Source organism: Parasteatoda tepidariorum, chromosome 5, assembly GCF_043381705.1.
Source record: "Parasteatoda tepidariorum isolate YZ-2023 chromosome 5, CAS_Ptep_4.0, whole genome shotgun sequence".
NCBI lineage: Eukaryota > Metazoa > Arthropoda > Arachnida > Araneae > Theridiidae > Parasteatoda > Parasteatoda tepidariorum.
The window spans coordinates 79,964,053-79,985,794 of record NC_092208.1 but is presented as its reverse complement, the minus strand read 5'-3'; the positions used below and the strand labels follow the sequence as shown (position 1 = coordinate 79,985,794).

The following is a 21,742-nucleotide window of genomic DNA, read 5'->3' as shown; positions in this document are numbered from 1 at the left end:
AGTGGAATTCTCAAAGACGTGATCTGTTTTTGGATGCAATTATTTAATTATAAGCTGGATAGGGGTTAAAAAGGTTCTTAGTGAATGTTTAGTTTAAAAAACTGTTGACGAGAAGTGACAGTGTTTTCATAATTTGTTACAAGTTATAAACAAAATGGTAAAGCATGTTTTTTACTCAAGTAAATAATAGTTTAAAGAGATACGTTAACTTACTCATGAATTTTCTTCAGATCGTTTATTAAAAAATTTACGCATTGCTTACAGAGTGAATAATTTTTTTTTTCTCGATTAAGAAGATTTATTTGTAGTTGAATATAAAGTAAATGGAAAACTGCTATTTGGAAAGTGAATATAAAGCAGTTTACATTGTTTACAACAGTTGTTGAGCGAAGTCTTAACGCTCATCATTATTTTTTTTTAACATTCAATCAGCATATTTTTTGACTAAATTGAGAAAAGCTTTGTTAAACTGGGTTTTGATAAATTAAAAATAATTACATAAATTTTTTTCATCTATCTTGCGTTAGATATACTTTTTTGTTAAGTAACATTGTCAGGCCTTTTTATACGGGTGGGTCCCTATCAGCGTTTTTACACTTTAAGATATTACAGGGTGCGTAACCAAATTTTTCAACAAAAAAAAAAGCTCATTTTAAGCGCTTTTCAAGCACTAAAAAATATTTTTAAGCACTTTGAATAAATATCATAATTAGTCAGGGTTGGCAAGTTTTTGACAATTGAGAGACGAAGACGATGGCGCGTCACAAACGATGAAATTAACAAGAGGAAATGAAATTTTCCATCTAAAAAGAAATTGACAATGTTTAGTTGATCCCCGTAATCAGCAAAAATTCGAGAGATTTTTCAATTCCATTACAGAGGGCGGAAAATAAAGTCGGAAATTGAGAATCTCTTGCAAAATGCAGCAGTTGCACATGAGAAACAAAAATCCTTTCCACTGAATCTAGCTCAGTAAAGACAAGCGGGGACCAGCAAGTATTTCATTAAACACGTAAAACAAACGGTGTTTTCCTGCACTACAGACGGACGGTAAGCCGAAATAGATTAGGGTTGAATAAATTATGAAAGCGTTGAATAGGACAATGTCTTTTATCATAATTTGTGGCGAAAATCAACATGGTAAAGAAAAATATCACACTTCGGAAAGAAGAAAATTAAGCACTTTTTAAAAACAACCATGGAAAAAAGCACATTTCAAAGCCTTTAAAAAATGAAAATATAAAATAAGCACCTTTAAGCACTTTTTAAAAACGCTACGCACCCTGTATTATTTCAAGATTTTTAACGTAAATACAGATTAAGATTTTTTTTAACTTTCTGCGGGAGTTTTCGTATCTCAGAGGACATTGCACTTGCGACCGAAAGAGGTGACCCAGGTTCGAATCTCAACGTCAACTGGTCTTATGAATGCGTCTCTGGGATTTTTGACGTTGACCGCAACGCTGACGTTTTTTTTTTAAATAACAGAGTTTGTTAAATAAGAGTTTTTGTTTGTTAAAATAACAGTACTTAACTGCTTGAAAAAAGACGTCTGTTTTAAAATAATACCAGTGAGAGAAGAAAACAGAAAAAAAATTGTTATTAAAACCGTTTCAAATATAGCTGGTTTTCGGGAGGAGAAAAATAAGGTTTTAATATTCTTAATAATAAACTCTTCATCACTATTCAATTTTTCTCGTCTAAGAAACAGTCTTACTTGGATTTCATATCGGTTAAAATTCTTGGTTGGCATGGATATTTCATCCTTTCCAAAAAGCAACAAGAATGAAATTATTTACCTACCAGTTTTTTTTCTTTCGTTCGTCTTGCTACACGAAAAGAATTCTGGTAAAATTACCGTAACCCTGAAAAGGGTCCGATCCGGGCAAGCCATAGCATCCATTAAATTCAGTACAGTGAGTAACCAGGTACGAGTGGTTGAATACCAGGACGACCGGATCACTATTGTAGCAGAGCCTTACACCAACTTTAACCATCCGTTTGTGTTATGTAAACATGTTAATAATTTATTAAATATGCGTATAGATTAAATGCAAATTTAATCTGACCACCGCCTCTGCAATTCACCGCCATTATCCACTTACAACGGCATTATTCCAGGTGCCCACGGGCATAATCACCAATGAAAGTGTGAAGTGTCCGCTTCGCGGACAGGTACACTGTAATAGAACTTAGTTCAAGTTCAAGTAAAATTACCGTACTGTACGATAATAACATTTCTGATAAAAAAACAACACCATATTTCTGAATAAAGAAAACAAACAAAATATACTGTTTTTTTTACCATTCATTTGGTAATTTCTCCGTTCATATGGTTTACTGGAAAATTTTGGTTTTTAAAATTTTAGTAATAAATAAAAAAATGTAACCGAAAAGGAAGAATGTAAGAAACGTAACCGAATAAATAGTTTTTACGCCATGCTCTAAAGTATCATGATAAAATAATCAAATTTTTCCAAATTTACTTCTTAATTTTAACACATATCGTAAAACAATATTTTAGTGTTAATTACCAAAATCATTAACAAAGCGCTTCTGTGAAAATTACCGTGTTTTTCGGTATTTCCATAGAGCTAGAAATATGGTTAATTTTACCATATTCTGTTAGTTTCGATTATATTTTTTTCTCAGTGTAAGAAAAGCGGCATTATAATATATTGAGTGAGCTCACTCTTTTGGCCGTCCTAATTCGGCTTCTTTTGGCTTGTTTATTACTTATTTGTTCTTGTTGCAACGAGCATATTTTAGTGTTAGTACTTATATATTAACGAGACAATGCTTGTTTTGCAAATTATCATTTAGATTCAAATTTAGAAGTTAGTATATTCTTGATGAAAGTTGCAAAGATTGTTATTCTAATATTAATTTTATTATCTTTCAAACCACATGTTAACCACGCATTTTATGCCATACCCAAAGGTATTATGATGCTGTTGTTGTTGATGTATGTCTGTTTAAGGCCTGTTTACACGGTTCAAGTTCTTGAATCCGAGAAATTGGTAGAATTTCTCTGTCCAAGAAATTGGANATTCTTAATAATAAACTCTTCATCACTATTCAATTTTTCTCGTCTAAGAAACAGTCTTACTTGGATTTCATATCGGTTAAAAACTCTTGGTTGCCACGGATATTTTACCCTTTCCAAAAAGCAACAAGAATGAAATTATTTACCTACCAGTTTTTTCTTTCTTTCGTCTTGCTACACAAAGAAAAGAATTCTGGTAAAATTATCGTTACGTACGATAATAACATTTCTGATAAAAAACAACAGCATATTTCTGGATAAAAAAATAAACAAAATATACTGTATTTTTACCATTCATTTGGTAATTTTTCCGCTCATATGGTTTACTGGAAAATTTTGCTTTTTAAAATTTTAGTAATAAATAAAAAAATGTGACCGGAAAGGAAGAATGTAAGAAACGTAACCGAATAAATAGTTCTTCCGCCATGCTCTAAAGTATCATGATAAAATAATCAAATTTTTCCAAATTTACTTTTTAATTTTAGCACATATCGTAAAACAATATTTTAGTGTTAATTACCAAAATCATTAACGAAGCGCTTCGGTGAAAATTACCGCGTTTTTCGGTACTTCCATAGAGCTAGAAATATGGTTAATTTTACCATATTCTGTTAGTTTTGATTATATTTTTTTCTCAGTGTAAGAAAAGCGGCATTATAATATATTGAGTGAGCTCACTCTTTTGGCCGTCCTAATTCGGCTTCTTTTGGCTTGTTTATTACTTATTTGTTCTTGTTGCAACGAGCATATTTTAGTGTTAGTACTTATATATTAACGAGACAATGCTTGTTTTGCAAATTATCATTTAGATTCAAATTTAGAAGTTAGTATATTCTTGATGAAAGTTGCAAAGATTGTTATTCTAATATTAATTTTATTATCTTTCAAACCACATGTTAACCACGCATTTTATGCCATACCCAAAGGTATTATGATGCTGTTGTTGTTGATGTATGTCTGTTTAAGGCCTGTTTACACGGTTCAAGTTCTTGAATCCGAGAAATTGGTAGAATTTCTCTGTCCAAGAAATTGGCTGATTTGTTGACACTATCCAAGTTCTTGAATGTCACTGATTGGTCAGAAGAAAAATCTGCGTATGCGCATTGTTCATATTCAACATTATAAAATCATACTTACATGACTTTAAAATTACTGAATAAATTGAAATAAAATCATAATACAAATAGCCCATAGCAGATTAAATTATTTTCAATAAATTTATATGAAAACAAACAACAAAATGACACAATCTGATGTCTTGTAGACGTCACAAAACTTACGAAGCTGATTGGTTAAGAGAGGAAAAACTTGGATGGAAAGTAGAACATGTTCTACTATCGTCCAAGAACTTGGTCCAAGTTCTTGGATGATTGTTTTCACGATCCAAGCTCAAAGCAAAATCAATATCAATCAATCTCTGTCCAAAAAATTGGATCGTCTAAACAGGCCTTTAGGTAGAGGGGGTGCGATTGTTCTTGTTTTTCAGGGGCGCCATCTATGGCCAAGAATTCGACTTCTGCCTCATCATACACCGCACCCGTTCATAGGGAGGACCCATTCATACATCCTTTCATTCATCCACAGATCGTAATTTTGACCAGAATCAGAGAACGATCGATCTCCAATCCAGTACCTCCAGAGGTATTGATTTGTTATGGGAACATCAAGGACTTATGCGACTCGACAGATTTAACGTGCAGCAGTCACTTTACTATGCAGGGAGTCTTCAGCCGGCGGGGTTCGAACCCACGAACTCTCGGACATGGGCCAGAGCTCTACTGACCAGGCTATCCCGGCCCTAGGTATCATGATAAAATTACCAAATTTTAATGCATATTTGTATTTCATTGTTAATTTTACCAAAATCTTTATTAAAACGCTTCAGTAAAAATTTCCCCATAGATTTTTTTGATGTTCCCATAGACCCAGAAAAACGGTAAATAACATATTCTGGTAGTTTTGACCTTTTTTTTCTCTCAGTATAGATATAAACTTTCAGCCCAGGACATAGTTTTGTCAAATGCAGTAAATACGGTTGCTCAACTTTTAAACTCTCACTTCTTAACCTAAACGCTGATGCTATAATTTCAAAGGTCAAAGATTCTGATAATTTCGCTTTGAAAATCAGAGTTAAGCAATATTTATATTAAAACATTTGCAAGTCTGTCAGAATTTATTATAATATTGTTAACCATTTTGAAAATAAATTAGACTGATTTCATAATTAAATAGTAAGGTGCAATTATGGTTGTCGAGAATTTCGAGAGCATCAGTTATTATTAGAAATTAATTAATTAAACTCCTGCATATTTTAGAAAGGAATAATTTCGATTTGCCATTTCGAATTCTTATGTCTAAGCAGAGGGCATAGGGAATAATATAAGACGAGCGAGGGTCGAAATTAAAGTTTTCATTATTCATCAAAACAGTGATCAAATTAATAAGTTAAATAAGAAAAATATTTCATTTAGGCGTCTTCTTCTAAAAATGTCAAAGGAAAAATCCAAATTGCAAATAGGCATTTCTCTTCAAAACTGTCTAAAATATTATAATTTATTATTTTCTTAGAAATGGCAGCAAGAACATATTCAAAACGAAAGAAAAAAATCACATATGGTGACAAATTTGAATCTGGGACTATCTTCCAACAATGCACTATGCATTGTGTCGTCAAATTGATTTTAACTACAAGAATCAGACGATGGTATGCACGGAATTAAAAAAAAAGAAGAAACGGGAAAAAACTGAAAAAAATGAAAAATTCTATATTTTGAATTTGTAGCCATTTGCGGGCGAAGCATTATATTTTTTACTTGTTCAATCAGTAAAGATATTAATTAAACTACATTCGGCGAAATCAATATGGAATTGTGTAAGCATATATTCTCTAAACTACAAAAACTGAAGAATGGTTTAAAATTAAAACTAATACAACAGAAATTCTTTATTAAGAATGAATTTTTGAGATTTAAAAATTTCTATAAAAATACGATTTCGAACATTTGAAAATAAATCTTTTGCTAGAACTTTTTATTACAACCTGAATACAAATAAGTTAATATCAACCCTATGTGTGGATTAAAATAATGGCAATTACTTTATTTTCTAGTTCATTATTTCCAGGCCATAATTTTAAATTCCACGTATGATGCCGCCATTTCTCATAGATTTATTCATCTGATTTTCTATTCGAAATCAACTCATTGCTTGGAATATTTCGCAGAATTATAATTCATTTTCGCTTGAATAGTGTTCGTAAAGTCGAGTAGAAATGTAGCCACAGTAAATTTACTTTGAAGTTTATTGCTCTCGAATGATTATCAGAATGAATTAAGTCTCTTATCGAAAGCCGATTTAATTGCTTCTGTTTTAAATCACATTCTGTAAAAGCTTTCGAGTAAGTTAAAACTTAGTGTTTTAAATGAATAATTGAAATTTTAATCCGATTTCTTGATTATTTAATATTTTTTTCCATCTAAAGTATTCTTTTTAACTTATTGTTAGAGTGGTGAATATACTTGGTTCAATTAAACAACACAAAAAACCAACCTTAGCCAAATGATTTTATATTATTTAATTTTCATTGCAAAGATACTAACAAAACAATTTTATGAAGAAACAATTATACTTAATATTGTTTTTTAAGTGCTTAATTTTTCAAACTTTTATAAAATTTAATTTTTACATGTATTATAATTTTCCTTTAGAATTTATAAAAAATATATGCTGGCCTGATTTAAATAGTAGACCAATATCACTTATTAGAATAGGGAGTTAGCCTCTATTTGTCTTTTTTCAAACGAATCATATATGTCTTGTCTTGAAATCAATACATCTCAATCTTCTTACTTTTGCCAAATAGAGTGCATCAGAAGCATGAAAAAAGATAGAAAAAACAATACCTTCTTTACATTAAACTTTAAGGCTCTGTATCCGAAAATGAACAAAACCATAGTTGTCTCAATATTTTAAAGTCTTCATGCTATAGAAAACAATCATTAGACCTGTCTTAACTAATGGATCCGAAACATGGTCTTTTAACTAAATAAAAAACAGACCAGCTTGTTGTTTTTGAGAGAAAAGCCTTGAGAAAAATTTTCGGTGTTATAAATGTGGATTGCTTATGGAGACATCGACATAATTTTGAACTTTATAGGCTATTCAAGAAAGCTGATATTAACAAATACATCAAAATAAGTCGCTTAAAGCTTGCGTGTCACATCTGTCAAAAAGACCTTTCTCTCTTGACATTTAAGATCTTTAATTACAAACCAATGGGAACTAGAGTTAGAAGTAGGTCTAAGATCAGCTGGCTTGACTGTGTGGAAGAGGATTTTAAAATCCCAAGAATTACTAACTGGAGAACAATCGCAAAGGAAAGAGCAAAATTGAGTAAGGTTCTAGAGAAGGCTCTGGCCCACAAAGGTCTGTACTGCAATGGAAGAAAAGGTCTTCATTCCAGTTAAGTCATTCCAGTTAACAATCTCCCACGATACACCACGATCAGGTTTCGAGTTGAGGAAACATTTTCGTCATATATTTGAAGGTTCGCATTTCGTCACAAATTGCGTGATTTCGTGACGAAATGATTCTCAAAATTAACGAGATACAGCTCAAGGATTGTTTTTTTACTCCAATGAGCTGCACAACTGAGCAGACCTAGTGCGTTCTTCAGAAGTGGTATCCAGTCTTTCAGGACCACCACAATGGGTGAGATACCGTTGGCCATGTTAATTTGAACGTCTAGTTTCAGCCACGCTAGATGGCAGCACCGAGATTCTTTTTTAGGTGCTAAAGTGCACAAGGAATTTAATTTTGCTGGAAATGCCAAGAGCCAATAAGGCATTCCAAGGATCTTTTACATGCCGCATAGTTATACGACATGGCCGCTGAGGATTTTCTGCATCCCGAAAATCCCGTGTCTGGGCCGCGTATCGAACCTGCAGACTTGGGGTCCGAGGGCCGACGACAAACCAACTGCGCCATCCAGCCACGCTCAAGAATTGTTGAATCGTTAAAAGTGAGAATTTTATAATAGCGAGTGTACAAGTTTTAAATAAATCTGAAACTCTTTATTTCAAATTAGCAATTTTTAACAATGATAAGTTTTTAGAAATTTCGTGTCATTTTTCTACCTTTGATCATTTAATTAACTCTTAACACTCAGTTTTTGTTAATAAGTCACGAAGATGCATGATTTAACTTATGTTATAATCTCCGACCGAAATAAAACATGTATTTATGTTTCAATATTCACGACATATCTCTTTTTATTATCTATCTCGAAATGGAAAGGTCAACATCGTAACTTTTACGGAGATGACTTAATCCTCATTTACGTGGCCAGCCTAATGTTATCGACGCCATATTGACGTAAAATATATAACCATTTTATGAAGGTAACAGCAACTATTACCGGATAACAGCTTATTCTGGCGACTACGTTATGCTGGAATATACTAGACGCTTTCATACCAAAGATGATTATAAAATTTTAACTTGCATAATTAATTCTCATTACTGCTAATAAAGGAAGTTTCATGAATATTTCACTGGCAGTAAATTTATCACTGAATTGAAATTTTAGAGCGAAAAAGTTGATGGAGATTAAAAGAGCGATAAATATTAAAACGATATTCATTCCTCTTTTTTATGAATAATTATTTTGTGAATCAAAATATTTCACATTTATGGAAACATGCAGTGATGAAATTCAAATTAGTCAAAAACCGGTTTCCGACAGGCCTGAAAATACTGAGTGATCATAACCAGTACGCATAAGAAAATTATGACCTTGTAATATTGATTTGATTACAGTTTTGTATAAATGGCAGTATGTTAGAGTTTTGTTTAAATTTTAGTATTAAGTTCGTAATTTCGTTACAAGTTCATAATACGTTTAAAAAATCAAAATGACTGAAATTATATAATCTGAACGTTATAATTTTTTTTGGTAAGAGTGTTTTGTTCAATTGGGTATAATATAAAAAAAAACACAACTACTTCCACTTCCTGCGAATAACATTTACCATGACGCAATGCTAAATTCTATGCCACTATCCACATAAATGCCACTATCCACATAAATCAATTATTAATCAAAAATCGAATATCAATTACTTTTCTTTATAATGCAATAAAATCTGGCGAGCAGCTACTTAAACGATCAAACACTTCGTTTGTTTATTTGTGGCTTGAAGTTAGGCCCGCAGAAAATGCCGTTCATGGGTTAAATTTAGTAGGAATAAACACAACCTGTGACGTAGGCTATAGTATACCCAATTGAAAATGATGACGTCATATTTTTTTTCTCCAAATGATATATGTCAGCAGTTTTGTACTATTGCTAAGTTTGTGTTAGTTTAAAACTATCTTTCTATATAGTTAATAGAATTATTAGCTTATTATATATTTTATACAGCTTATTATTTGAATCTCGTCTCGAAACCTATGAAAATTATAATAGCTTTTGATAATTTTGAACAGCTGGTTGCAAATCGGAGATTCTGATTTAAAATTAATAATGAAATAAAGTTTCAATTCCTCTCTAAAATAATAATAAATAAAAAAATAACACTTTTAAAACAAAAAAATAAAAGTCCTTAATGCATCCAGTATATCATTCACTCCCATAGTTTCTAGCTATCCTTTAAACGCAGGTTTTTTGATGAAAAGTGACGAACAATGTACGAAATCGATAAAATGCTTGCTGAAATTTTTTTTAACGGATCTTAATGGCTCTGGACTTAACATGTGGTAGTATTCATCGTGTAGCAACCATTATAAGAAACTATTTTTGAATTTATTTCACTTATCTGAATGTTTCCCTATGTTTACTTTACCTAGAGTAAATATTAATACCCGAAAACGTGAAAGCTCGATATATTTTCCTAAAGCTCTTAGAATTACATTACTTAGGTTGTATTACATTTGTTTTTCGATTTGCTTTTGGGGGAAGAGTTTTTAGATGGTATTAAAGCGAAATACTTCCGAATGAAGATTATTTTTTCTCTCAAACAAGTAAAGCAAAATGTTTATTCCAAACGGAGTTAGTTTTTCAAATCAGTTTTTGTTATGTCATTAGAAGTAATCCAATAATGGGAAGAGTTATAATTTTAATTTTGTTTTTAACCATATGATTCTTTCCATTAAAACTTTTATAATGTTTTTTTTTAGCACATATATTGAATTTTGCAAAATATTTTAGCCAACAAAATGGGCTTTTATAGAGAAAAAGCTTTTTCAAAAATGAGTTTCTAGAGACCTCATAATTTAACTGTACTAAGCAACTATATTTTTTTGCGCTGTTCAAGCTACAAAATATTCGCTTCGATAAGTTGAATTTAAATTTTAGAAAAATAACCGAAACTATATGATCATAATAAAATATAGAGTTTTTGTTTAAACTTTTTTGCTTTTAATAATTAGATTTGAGATTGGTAATTGGATTATAGATAAATGATTGGATTTGTTCACTAAGTTTCGCAAATATTTAAACTTTTTTTAAAAGACACTATATTACTTAGAGTTTTTATATATCTTTATATGATATAGGAAGAGAGTGAAATGATAACACTTAACCAATCACAGAAGACTTGCCGTGAGTAACGCACAAAACAGCCAAGCAAAATTGAGAACGCGTGAGGATCATTTCCATACTATTTTGGAAAGCTTTTTCAGGTTTGGAAGAACTACAATAAATAACGAATGAAAACAAGTATTTTTGCACACTCCAAGGCATTTTATAAGAATTAATTTTTTCGCCTTACGTTTACTTTTCTATAACTTCATAAATATTCAATAGAATTAAACAAAATTATGAAGGATTAATTAAAAAATTGTTGATTTAAAATTTAAAAAAGAATTAGTTAAGAACTACACAAGATCTGAGTATTTAAGCTAGTTTTTCTTATACTGAGCGTGCGTAGAAAAAATTTAAAGTTTTTTTCATAATTTTGTAGGGAATAGTGTTTGGCAACTAATGATAAAAGCTTTATTTGAATATCTTAAAAATTTTAAAAGCTTCAGGCAATTTTCTAAGTAATTTTTGTACTTTTTAAAAGAAGGCTCAAAACGATAAGGGCTTATACACAAATTTCATTTTGTACTATTAAGCAAAATTTATTAAAAATCCCACCGGCATTGTGGGGGATCATACCCCATAAAAGTATGCTTTCTTTCCTATGTTTTCTTTCTCTATACCATCAAAGTTTAGTTTCCGTACGATTATTGTAAGGCATTATCATTTGTTATTAAATTTTGTCTTGTGATACAAAATAAAATTTGTGCGAAACCCCTGATCGTTTTGAGCTTTCTTTTGAAAAGTACAAAAACTACTTAGAAAATTGCTTGAAATTTTTTAAAGTTTTAAGATATTCAAATCAAATTTTTTTATTAGTTGCCAAGACCATTCACTACAAAATTAGGAAAAAACATTTTAAATTTTTTTCAGTTTATGCACAGTGCTTCATACTTCAATTTAGTTATTTTCAACTCTGTGTTTTCGTTTAATATTTTGAAAGAAAAGAAAAAGAAACTAATTTCAATCTATTTAATTCGAATTCAGTGAATTTTGTTACTCTTCCAGCACCTGGCATCACCATGGTACATCACCACACATTTAGTAATAATTACAATACTGTGAAGTTAATTTAACCGATTAAAGATTTTTATGCCATACTCCAAGTTATCATGATAAAATTACCAAAATATTACCAAATTTTACCTCATTTACTGCCAGACTTATGGTAATAAAAAACCCATATTTTATTCCTAATTTTACCAAAATCATTACCAAAGCACTTCGGTAGAAATCACCGAAAGTTCGGTGTTTTCCACCGAACTAGAAATACTTTTACTTTATTCGGGTACTTTTGATTGTACTTTTTTTCTCAGTGTAGACAATTGCGGGGTTATGAAATTATATTAAAATTTACATTAAAATTTGTGCTGAAATTTATTTTTTATATTCTAGCAATTTTGTTTCAATAACTAAGATTATACAGAATACTCCAAGTAGGAGGAAAAAAATTCTGAAACGAAAACCCTTTTTTAAACGCTAAATCATAAGTTTCCCTTAATAAACTATTTTTTTTAAAGAAAAGTAAAGAAAACTAGCCAAACTATCATTCATCTACGACACTTTAAAACAAGAAACATTAATCTTAGTCAAAGGGGGGGGGATTTTTTAAAAGTTTCAATCAATAAGGAGAAATCTTAACTCAAAGAGCGAGGGATATTTTTCTTCCTGAAACATGATTAAGAATTTACTCAGTAAAGTTTCAAAGAATTGCGAACGAAAACGTACGAAATTTGTTCAACTATTTGGTGAAGAGATACAGAAAAGAAAAACTAAAAGGTTAAAAATTGAACGAAAAGAACGTTCGGTATGCGGAACTGGATTTTAATAAAATTCTTTATGCAAAATTTGAAATAAATGTCTTAAGGAAATAGAAAAATCTTTTTCTTGAAACTATTACTGAACTGAAAGAAATTTAAGGCTGTATTCTTTTACTTTTAAAGTGTTTATAAAGATAATGTTTTCTAATGGAAATATTTTAAAAATTACTCTAAAAACAATTTGTAAATCATTATTTTTGAAAGTAGATTTCTTTGATTTTGTCAAATCAATGTATTTTTTAGATAACAAAATTGTAGAACATAATTTAAAAGCTAGTTTTAAAACATTTCTCAAAAAATTGTTTCTTAAGGATTCAAGAATTAATAAAAGGTGATTGAACACAAGTGATTAATTAATGCTTACAAGTAAGCATAATTTACAATTTAAATTATACTCATTACAGCATAATTATTCATAATTTATTCGAAAAATTACAGTCGTGTTTAAAAGTAACGAATGTTAGAAACCGGTAAAATATTATCTAGACTAATATCGTCTAAGCGATATTTGTATCACAGTGTTATTTATTAATTACAGTTAAAAACAGAATACGTAAAGGTAGACTCATAAGACATATAATTCCATTTACCCTAGTGAAAATGTAAAAATCACTTTTCTTTGTGAATGGACTACGAAATATTTTTACTTTAATAGTTAGTATTTAATTTTCAAAAAATTCAAAGTTTTTATTATTAGGGTAAAACTATAATTTTTTCGTTCATATAATTAGGCAACATTTTGCACAAATATAAATAACATTTTTTGTGTTTGCTGGTCTGCATATTTTAACACCACAAACAAATCCGCTTTTATCATTTCATTTTGTCTCATAAAATAATTTTTTGTCACAAAATCTAGTTTTAAGGCCAAATATCCAGACCAATCAGAATTCTGATTGATATTTACTGATATATTTTTAAAAAAATGTAGAATAAAATCTCTCCGTATTAAAAAATCGTGAAATCGTTTTTTTAACATTACGGTTTTAAAGTGTTTACAAATGGTACGGTTATCAAACCGTAAATGCAAACTCTACGGTTTTGTAACCATTCACGACTAGCGAAGTTTCTAAACCATAAATATGAAACTTAAACAGACATTGGAGCTCTGTGGGTGCTGCGCCATTTATGCGTGAATGATAGTTTCTTATTCTTTATAAGTTCTTATACTTCAGGGTCACCGATCGAAGGCAGCATGATACTGGAAACTCTTTGTGTATTGAAGGAATAAAAGAAATATTGTCCTATCAACTCTGGCATTCGAACCCGTGTTAGCCAGTCATGAGATTGACCGAGCAGTCCTCTCAGCTTCAATATGCACCCAGCAGCACGGAATAAAATGCCTTTATAAAGTGAGCCTAGTTGGTGCTTGCGGAATTCTGGCCATTTAACCGTATTATGAAAAAGCAATAAATAAACGCTTTTTTCCTCACATTTAACAGTTTGAATATAATTTTTTTATGGTTATTTGACTGTTTTGGTTGAATATTCTAAAATAACAATCGTTATTTAACCATTTTTGACGAGAAATTTCCTTTTTTGCACGCTGAAAAGGTCATATTTTTGTATGAACTTAACATAAAGTTTTTTTTCTTCCCGCAATTCTAATTTGTTTTAAAGTTATTGAATTTTAAGTGGGTTTTTTTTGTTGCGAACTTTTTCGCAATTTTTTGCTTTACGTTGCATTTTGCTTCGCTGCTCAAACTCGATAAGGTTTAGAAATTCGAAATTATGATGGTGAGTAGAAAAATGTACAAGGAGTTCGATTGAATAAAAAAATAATTCTAGTTGATTATGAGATCGAGAATTATAAATTTTTAAACTTTTGTTGAAAAAAACATGTCCGTCGATCTACTGTCTGCTGAAATGCAACTACTGAGTAAAAATTTGATGTGCTGATAGAACCATTTTGAATTATAAACTTAACGAAATTTTTTTTCTTCGAAATTCGTACTTGTTCGAAAATTATTGCAATTTTAAGCGGTTTTTTTGGTGCAACTCCTTTTTTTTGCAATTTTTTTTCTTTAAGTAACATTGCGTAACAAATTTATTGCATTGGTTTAAATGCTTGATTTTTCCTAATTTGGGTGTGTGGATTTCAAATCTAAAATTAATTTTGCTCCTAAGTCTAAAGATTTTTTTAAACGACATTTATCGTCTTTTTTTTGTTAAAATGTACGAGTTTAAAAACGTTATATAGTATAACAGGGAGCCGCATAAATGCTGCAATCGTCTATTTATTGCCTATTTTCTTGTCAAGATGTACAAGTTTAAAAACGCTATGTATATAACAGGGGATGGTATAACAGGGGCCACATAAATACTGCAATCGTCTATTTATCGTCTATTTTCTTGTCAAAATGCACAAGTTTAAAAGCGTTATATATAACAAGGGGCCGCATAAATACTGCAATAAACTTCGACAGGAATTTGAGCATATCATCAGGATTGAAATGTCATCGTGCGCGGCTAGGAGCGCTTCCCTATTATGAGCTGTTCAAACACAACGAAACAGAGTTAATTTCCCTAAAAGCGTGCTTATTTATTGACATTTTTGAGACCCCTATTATGTACACCTTTTTAAATATGTACATTTCGGGAAAAAATAGACTAAAAACAACATTAAAAAAAAAAAAAAAAACGACTTGGAGAGAGAAACCGATTGCAGATGTAATATCAGCGACGTCATTCCGTTAAAAAAATAACATGCAATGGAAGAAAATAATTGTTCCTCTGTGTAATAATTGTTGTTTATGCATTGTTGTGGGAAAATTAATCACCTTAACGATTTTCATTTAATATGCTCATGCTTAACTTGATGCCAATTGCAACAAAACAGAAAAAAAAATGAGTAATTTAAAAACAAGAAGGAGATTAGATGTTGCCAGTTATAAATTTTAATATTTATATCAAAATTTTTAAAAATATATAGACAGATGAAAATTCAACACAACACAGATACTAAATAACACAACACAAATTAAATAAAACTGTTTCCGAAGGGATAAGGTTATCGTTATAGAATGGTAACAAGTAAAATTGCCTCTAATTTATTTCTCAATGTGTCTAATTAGTTTAATAGTTGTTTTTTAAAAGTGCAGTTGATTCCTTTGCTATCTGTTGATTTTGCTACGATTTACATATTAATAAAAAGTACTTATATAAAATTTTACTAACTATGTATATTTTATAAACAAATAATCTTTTTTTTTATCGACTTTTGAAAAAAAAAAGAATTTTGATAAGATCAAGGGGGAAGTAAAGTTTATGTCCATGCAAGCTGATTCCTAAATAAAAAAAAAATTAAAAAAAAAAGGAATTTCCCCGTGTAATAAGTTTCAAAGGAAACCGATTTTCCATGCTATTGATAAGACAATACTTAATAATCCGTAAAATTCAAAAGATTGAAAAAAAAAAGGGTTGTAAACCGTTCTTCTCCGATCTTCAAAATGATAAATGCGAAGCAACTACGGGGGTTGGTGAGTGAAGCGAGCAAGGGATGAACCTTCTAGTCCTGTAAGAGGAAAAAAAATAAAAAAACGATTGATAAGTTAAGTAAAAGGCACCGGTTTTAAATTTAAAAAATAAATTAATTGATAAAAGTTCTATTCTCGCTAAACTTCGAGGGGGAAGTAAAGTTTATGTCCATGCAAGCTGATGCCTAAATTTAAAAAAATTAAAAAAAAAAAGGAATTTCCCCGTGTAATAAGTTTCAAAGGAAACCGATTTTCCATGCTATTGATAAGACAATACTTAATAATCCGTAAAATTCAACAGATTGAAAAAAAAAAGGGTTGTAAACCGTTCTTCTCCGATCTTCAAAATGATAAATGCGAAGCAACTACGGGGGTTGGTGAGTGAAGCGAGCAAGGGATGAACCTTCTAGTCCTGTAAGAAGAAAAAAAAAAAAAAAACGATTGATAAGTTAAGTAAAAGGCACCGGTTTTAAATTTAAAAAATAAATTAATTGATAAAAGTTCTATTCTCGCTAAACTTCGAGGGGGAAGTAAAGTTTATGTCCATGCAAGCTGATGCCTAAATTTAAAAAAATTAAAAAAAAAAAGGAATTTCCCCGTGTAATAAGTTTCAAAGGAAACCGATTTTCCATGCTATTGATAAGACAATACTTAATAATCCGTAAAATTCAACAGATTGAAAAAAAAAAGGGTTGTAAACCGTTCTTCTCCGATCTTCAAAATGATAAATGCGAAGCAACTACGGGGGTTGGTGAGTGAAGCGAGCAAGGGATGAACCTTCTAGTCCTGTAAGAAAAAAAAAAAAGAAAAAAAAAAACGATTGATAAGTTAAGTAAAAGGCACCGGTTTTAAATTTAAAATTTTTTTTTATTTGAAAGTTCTATTCTCGCTAAACTGAAGTGAGGCACTTCAGAAAACATCCAAGTTGAAAAATTATTGAAGTTGATTTACACTAGTGTTTCAGCATTATTTATTCAAAAACCCTGTTCACGATATTCAAATGCAACAAAGTGGAATTGCTTAGGGCAAAAAGGTATTTTAAAAGCATTGCAACACTTGTTTTTCGCCACAGTCTAGACATGGATTAATTGTAAAGATATCTTTTGTTTCGAAATTTAAAGTAACTTAAAGGCTAAAGGAAAACTTTAAAAAGTGATTAACGAGTTGAGATAAAAATTAAAAAAGGGAAGCATTTTTTGTTTGTACCAAAATTTCAAACGAATTCCTGTTTTGAAATATTGTGGCATTAAAATAATTACTAAAATAGGCTTTAAATATTTAATTATTACGCTTTATTTTTGCGAAACATTTTTTTATTTGATAAATGACCAGTAATTTGATAAATGTTTTAAAATTTTTTTATTGTTAGAAGTCAAATGAAAAAATACAATTTATAATTTACAAATGACTTAAAATATATATTGTTTTACAAGAAACTTCACGTAATGTAAATATCAATTAACAAGCTTTAATATCCACACACTGTAAAAAATTCCGGATCAAATTAAGGTTTCAACTTCTGGCACTTTGGGTGTATCATATCGTAAAATCCATTTTTCCGTAAAATTCATTTTTAACGCAAAAAATCTACCGTAATTTTTTCCGTAATATTTATTTAATTATTGTGATTCAGGGATTTTACGGTGATTAAGTTATGAATTTCAAATTGCAAAGTTTATTATTCTTTAGCGAAAAATTATGGCCATTTTAAAATATTTTGTAAAGAAATGTGTGTCACATAATTTTATCATGCATATTTATTATAATAAATTATTTTGTGGTAACAAAATAATGAATTTTAAGTTACATAATTTATTATTTTTTTACAGAGAAATTATGGTAATTTCAAATTGTTTTGGAGAGAAATGTTTGGCACACGATTTTAATATGCGCATTTAGTATAATACAAAATTATTTATTAATTGTTAAGTTATGTGTTCCAAGTTGCAAAGTTTATTATTTTTTTACAGAAAAATTGAAGTCATTTTAAATCATTTTGAGCAAAGATACTTGTCACGCTGTTTTATTATGCATTTTTAGTAAAATATATAATCATTTTATAGTTACCAAGTTTATTAATTGTTTACAAACAAAATTAAGGTCATTTTAAATCATAATAATACTTGCTTGTCACACGATTTCATTCGATACATTTAGTATGATGAATAATTAATTATTACAAATTTATGAGTTCCACCTATATAAAGTTTATTATTTTTTACTGAAAAATTAAGATCACTTTAAATCATAATAATACTTGCTGTCATACGATTTCATTCGATACATTTAGTATAATGCATAATTAATTATTACAAATTTATGAGTTCCACCTATATAAAGTTTATTATTTTTTACAGAAAAATTAAGATCACTTTAAATCATAATAATACTTGCTTATCACACGATTTCATTGGATACATTTAGTATAATGCATAATTAATTCTTACAAATTTATGAGTTCCACCTATATAAAGTTTATTATTTTTTACAGAAAAATTAAGATCACTTTAAATCATAATAATACTTGCTGTCATACGATTTCATTCGATACATTTAGTATCATGCATAATTAATTATTACAAATTTATGAGTTCCACCTATATAAAGTTTATTATTTTTTACAGAAAAATTAAGATCACTTTAAATCATAATAATACTTGCTGTCATACGATTTCATTGGATACATTTAGTATAATGAATAATTAATTATTACAAATTTATGAGTTCCACCTATATAAAGTTTATTATTTTTTACAGAAAAATTAAGGTCACTTTAAATCATAATAATACTTGCTTGTCACACGATTTCATTGGATACATTTAGCATGATGCATAATTAATTATACTAAATGAATCGAATGGATTTCATTATACATTTTTAGTAAAATATATAATTATTTTATAGTTACCAAGTTTATGAATTGTTTACAAAAAAATTAAGGTCATTTTAAATCATAATAATACTTGCTTGTCACACAATTTTATCAGACACATTTAGTATAATGCATAATTAAATATTACAAATTTATGAGTTCCCCTTTTATAAAGTTCATTATTTTTGCAGAAAAATTAACATAATTTTAAATCATTAATTTATAACAACACTTGCTTGTATCACAATTTTATCAGACACATTTACTATAATGCTTAATTAATTATTACAAATTTATGAATTCCACCTTTATAAAGCTTATTATTTCTTACAGAAAAATTAAGGTCATTTTAAATCATTAATTTATAATAATACTTGCTTGTCACACAATTTTATCAGACACATTTAGTATAATGCTTAATTAATTATTACAAATTTAGGAGTTCCACCTTTATAAAGCTTATTATTTTTTACAGAAAAATTAAGATCATTTTGTATCATTTTGTGTTTTCGAAGTAAAAGAAGAAGAAAAAAAAGGCAATAAGCAAGCTCAGAATACCATGAAAAATGCCATTTGAACTTTCTTCCGGAAAACTGATACAAGTCATAAAAAAATCGATTTCGAACGAGAAACTGTAGAATGTTATGTCTTCGATTTTTCTCATTCAGTAGTCCCCAGAGGAAAACTTTCTCCACGAAACGTTTCCTCATTTATGATGTCATAAATTATGGTCGCATATTTTCTCCCAAAATCCATTTAAGTCGTCTAGTGTTTGTGTCTCTCAGGCGCCATTTGCACGGTATTCTTCTTTTCGAATGATGGCACTCCCCATGGACAATAGGACACTTTCGTACTAGTTGATATTTCTGGTATGCACCTGACTCGCATTACTAGTACTGTGTTGTTTGAGGTGACATTTTGTTGATATATAAGATGTACTGTAAGCACCGTCCTTAATGTTTAGATTTTTAGAATCATTCCCAAAAAGGAGGTCATTTAGACCTTTACTTATTAATCGGAGTTTCGTTTATTTCGTGACGTATTAATTTCACAACACATTAGGGTTCGTAAATTAATATTTAAAAGAGAAAAAAAAAACTTTAAACATTATTTAAATCTGACTAATTATTTTCAAGGTAAGCGTCTGTTTAAATATTACGTCAGCATCTAAAGGGGTTTTGTGACTTACTTATATTTGCAAACAATGGGAAAGGTGATGAATAATGCTTACGTAACACTCTTTAATCCCCCCTTTTTTATCACCCCCAGCAAAATAATGTAATAAAAATTGTCAAAAATTTACTCTTGAAATTATTTTAAATGAAAGTTTTATTTAACGAAAAAAAAAAGTTGAGTGATGATTCCTCAAGGAGTTTAAATATTTTTGAAAATCAATTAAAACCTAAATTTTGCTTCATGCAAAGTTAAATTTCTTTTTTATTTCAATTTCATCTTAAAATTGGATTACTATTGGGAAAATTAAAGTTTGAGCAAAAAATAGTGGGGTTGCTGCGGCCGCTTTGCTTAAGCATAGCGAAAGATGTTTGTAGTTCGCTACATTTTGTTGACAAGAGGGGCGGGGCGGAATTGGAAACTGTTAAAAACATACTTACGTAAAATTTGAACGGTACTTAAATTCTTATACAGGTTGAGTTAAAATAATTACCATATTTTTACGGGATGAAATTAAAAAGCATGGCTTTTAACTTCGACTAGGCAGAAAAATAATAAGATGCAGGACCGAAAACAAAAATAAATATAAAATATAATAAGTAATAAAATAAAAATATATAAATAAGTTATAAAATATTAAATTTATTTTTAATTCCCCACCTAGGTTCAGATCATTTTGGATACTTGAAAATTCTGTTGAATTCTAGAATTATTTATTCATATTTGTTTATATCTTTTGGTATTAACTTTAATCTTAACCCAAAAAAATATGCAGTGATCATGCTGCTAATATATTAAATTAAATGTGCACTGTAAAAATTCCCGAATCAATCTACGGTAAAAAGTTTCAGTACTTTTTACTCTAAAATCCATTTTAAATGCAAATTTTTATAGGAAAAATAAACTGATGTTACATTTAAAAATCTTGGGGCAGTATAATGAAGAGCAGCATTTTTACATCTGACTCATCCAAATAGTTCACTTCTTTCAGTTCTTTGGTATTGTTTCTAGATAAACTATTTTAAGTTTCCGGAATTTCCACTAAGTATCAGAGCACAGAAACATCTTATTTTCTACTCGAAAATCATATCCAAAATGCTTTGCTAAGTAGTTTGAAAATGTGACTCATAAATTTTATTACATCCGAAGCTTTTTATTTGTTAAAAACAGCTTTTTTCCTAAACTATTGCGATACTGTTTATATAAAAGGGGTGGCCAACCTGCAGCTCTTTGAAGGATTATTTGTGGCTCTCGGTAAATGTACCCGAGTTCCCTTCTCATTTTTGCGCTGTTATATTTAAATATTTTTCTGAATCCATTTGTATAGGTGAGTTTTCCATTTCCAATATAATTATAAACCCAAAAGCATCTGAAGTATTAGAATAATTAAATATGCAAGATGATCAAGCTCTACAATTAAAATATAAAACGATCAGAATCGAAGTATCCAGAATTAAAAGAGATCGCTTGTCTAATTATTTCAATATTAGGAGCAACGTACTTAGGTGAATCATTTGATTCCACTTTAAAATTCGTGAAATCCAAACACCGATCAGTATTAATTAATCAGCATCTCAAAGAATTACTGAGAAGTTCTGTCACCAATTATTCACCAAATTTTAAAGAATTATCAAGAGAAGTAAAATAAATGTGATAATAATTTTTAATGTGTTTATAATTTTTAAATTCAATACACATATTTTGTACTTTCTTATTTATATGTTTTCAATAAATATAATTTCTGTAGAAAAAATTTTTTAATACCTTTTTTGCAT

At 29.4% G+C, this 21,742-nt stretch overlaps 1 protein-coding gene across 1 annotated transcript in view; it reads right to left on the bottom strand.

Moving 5' to 3' along the window:
- The window catches only part of LOC122269421 (piggyBac transposable element-derived protein 4-like), a 58,856-nt gene that overhangs the window by 31,696 nt on the left and 5,418 nt on the right, over nucleotides 1-21,742 (bottom strand). The gene's annotated exons all lie outside the window — the stretch shown is intronic.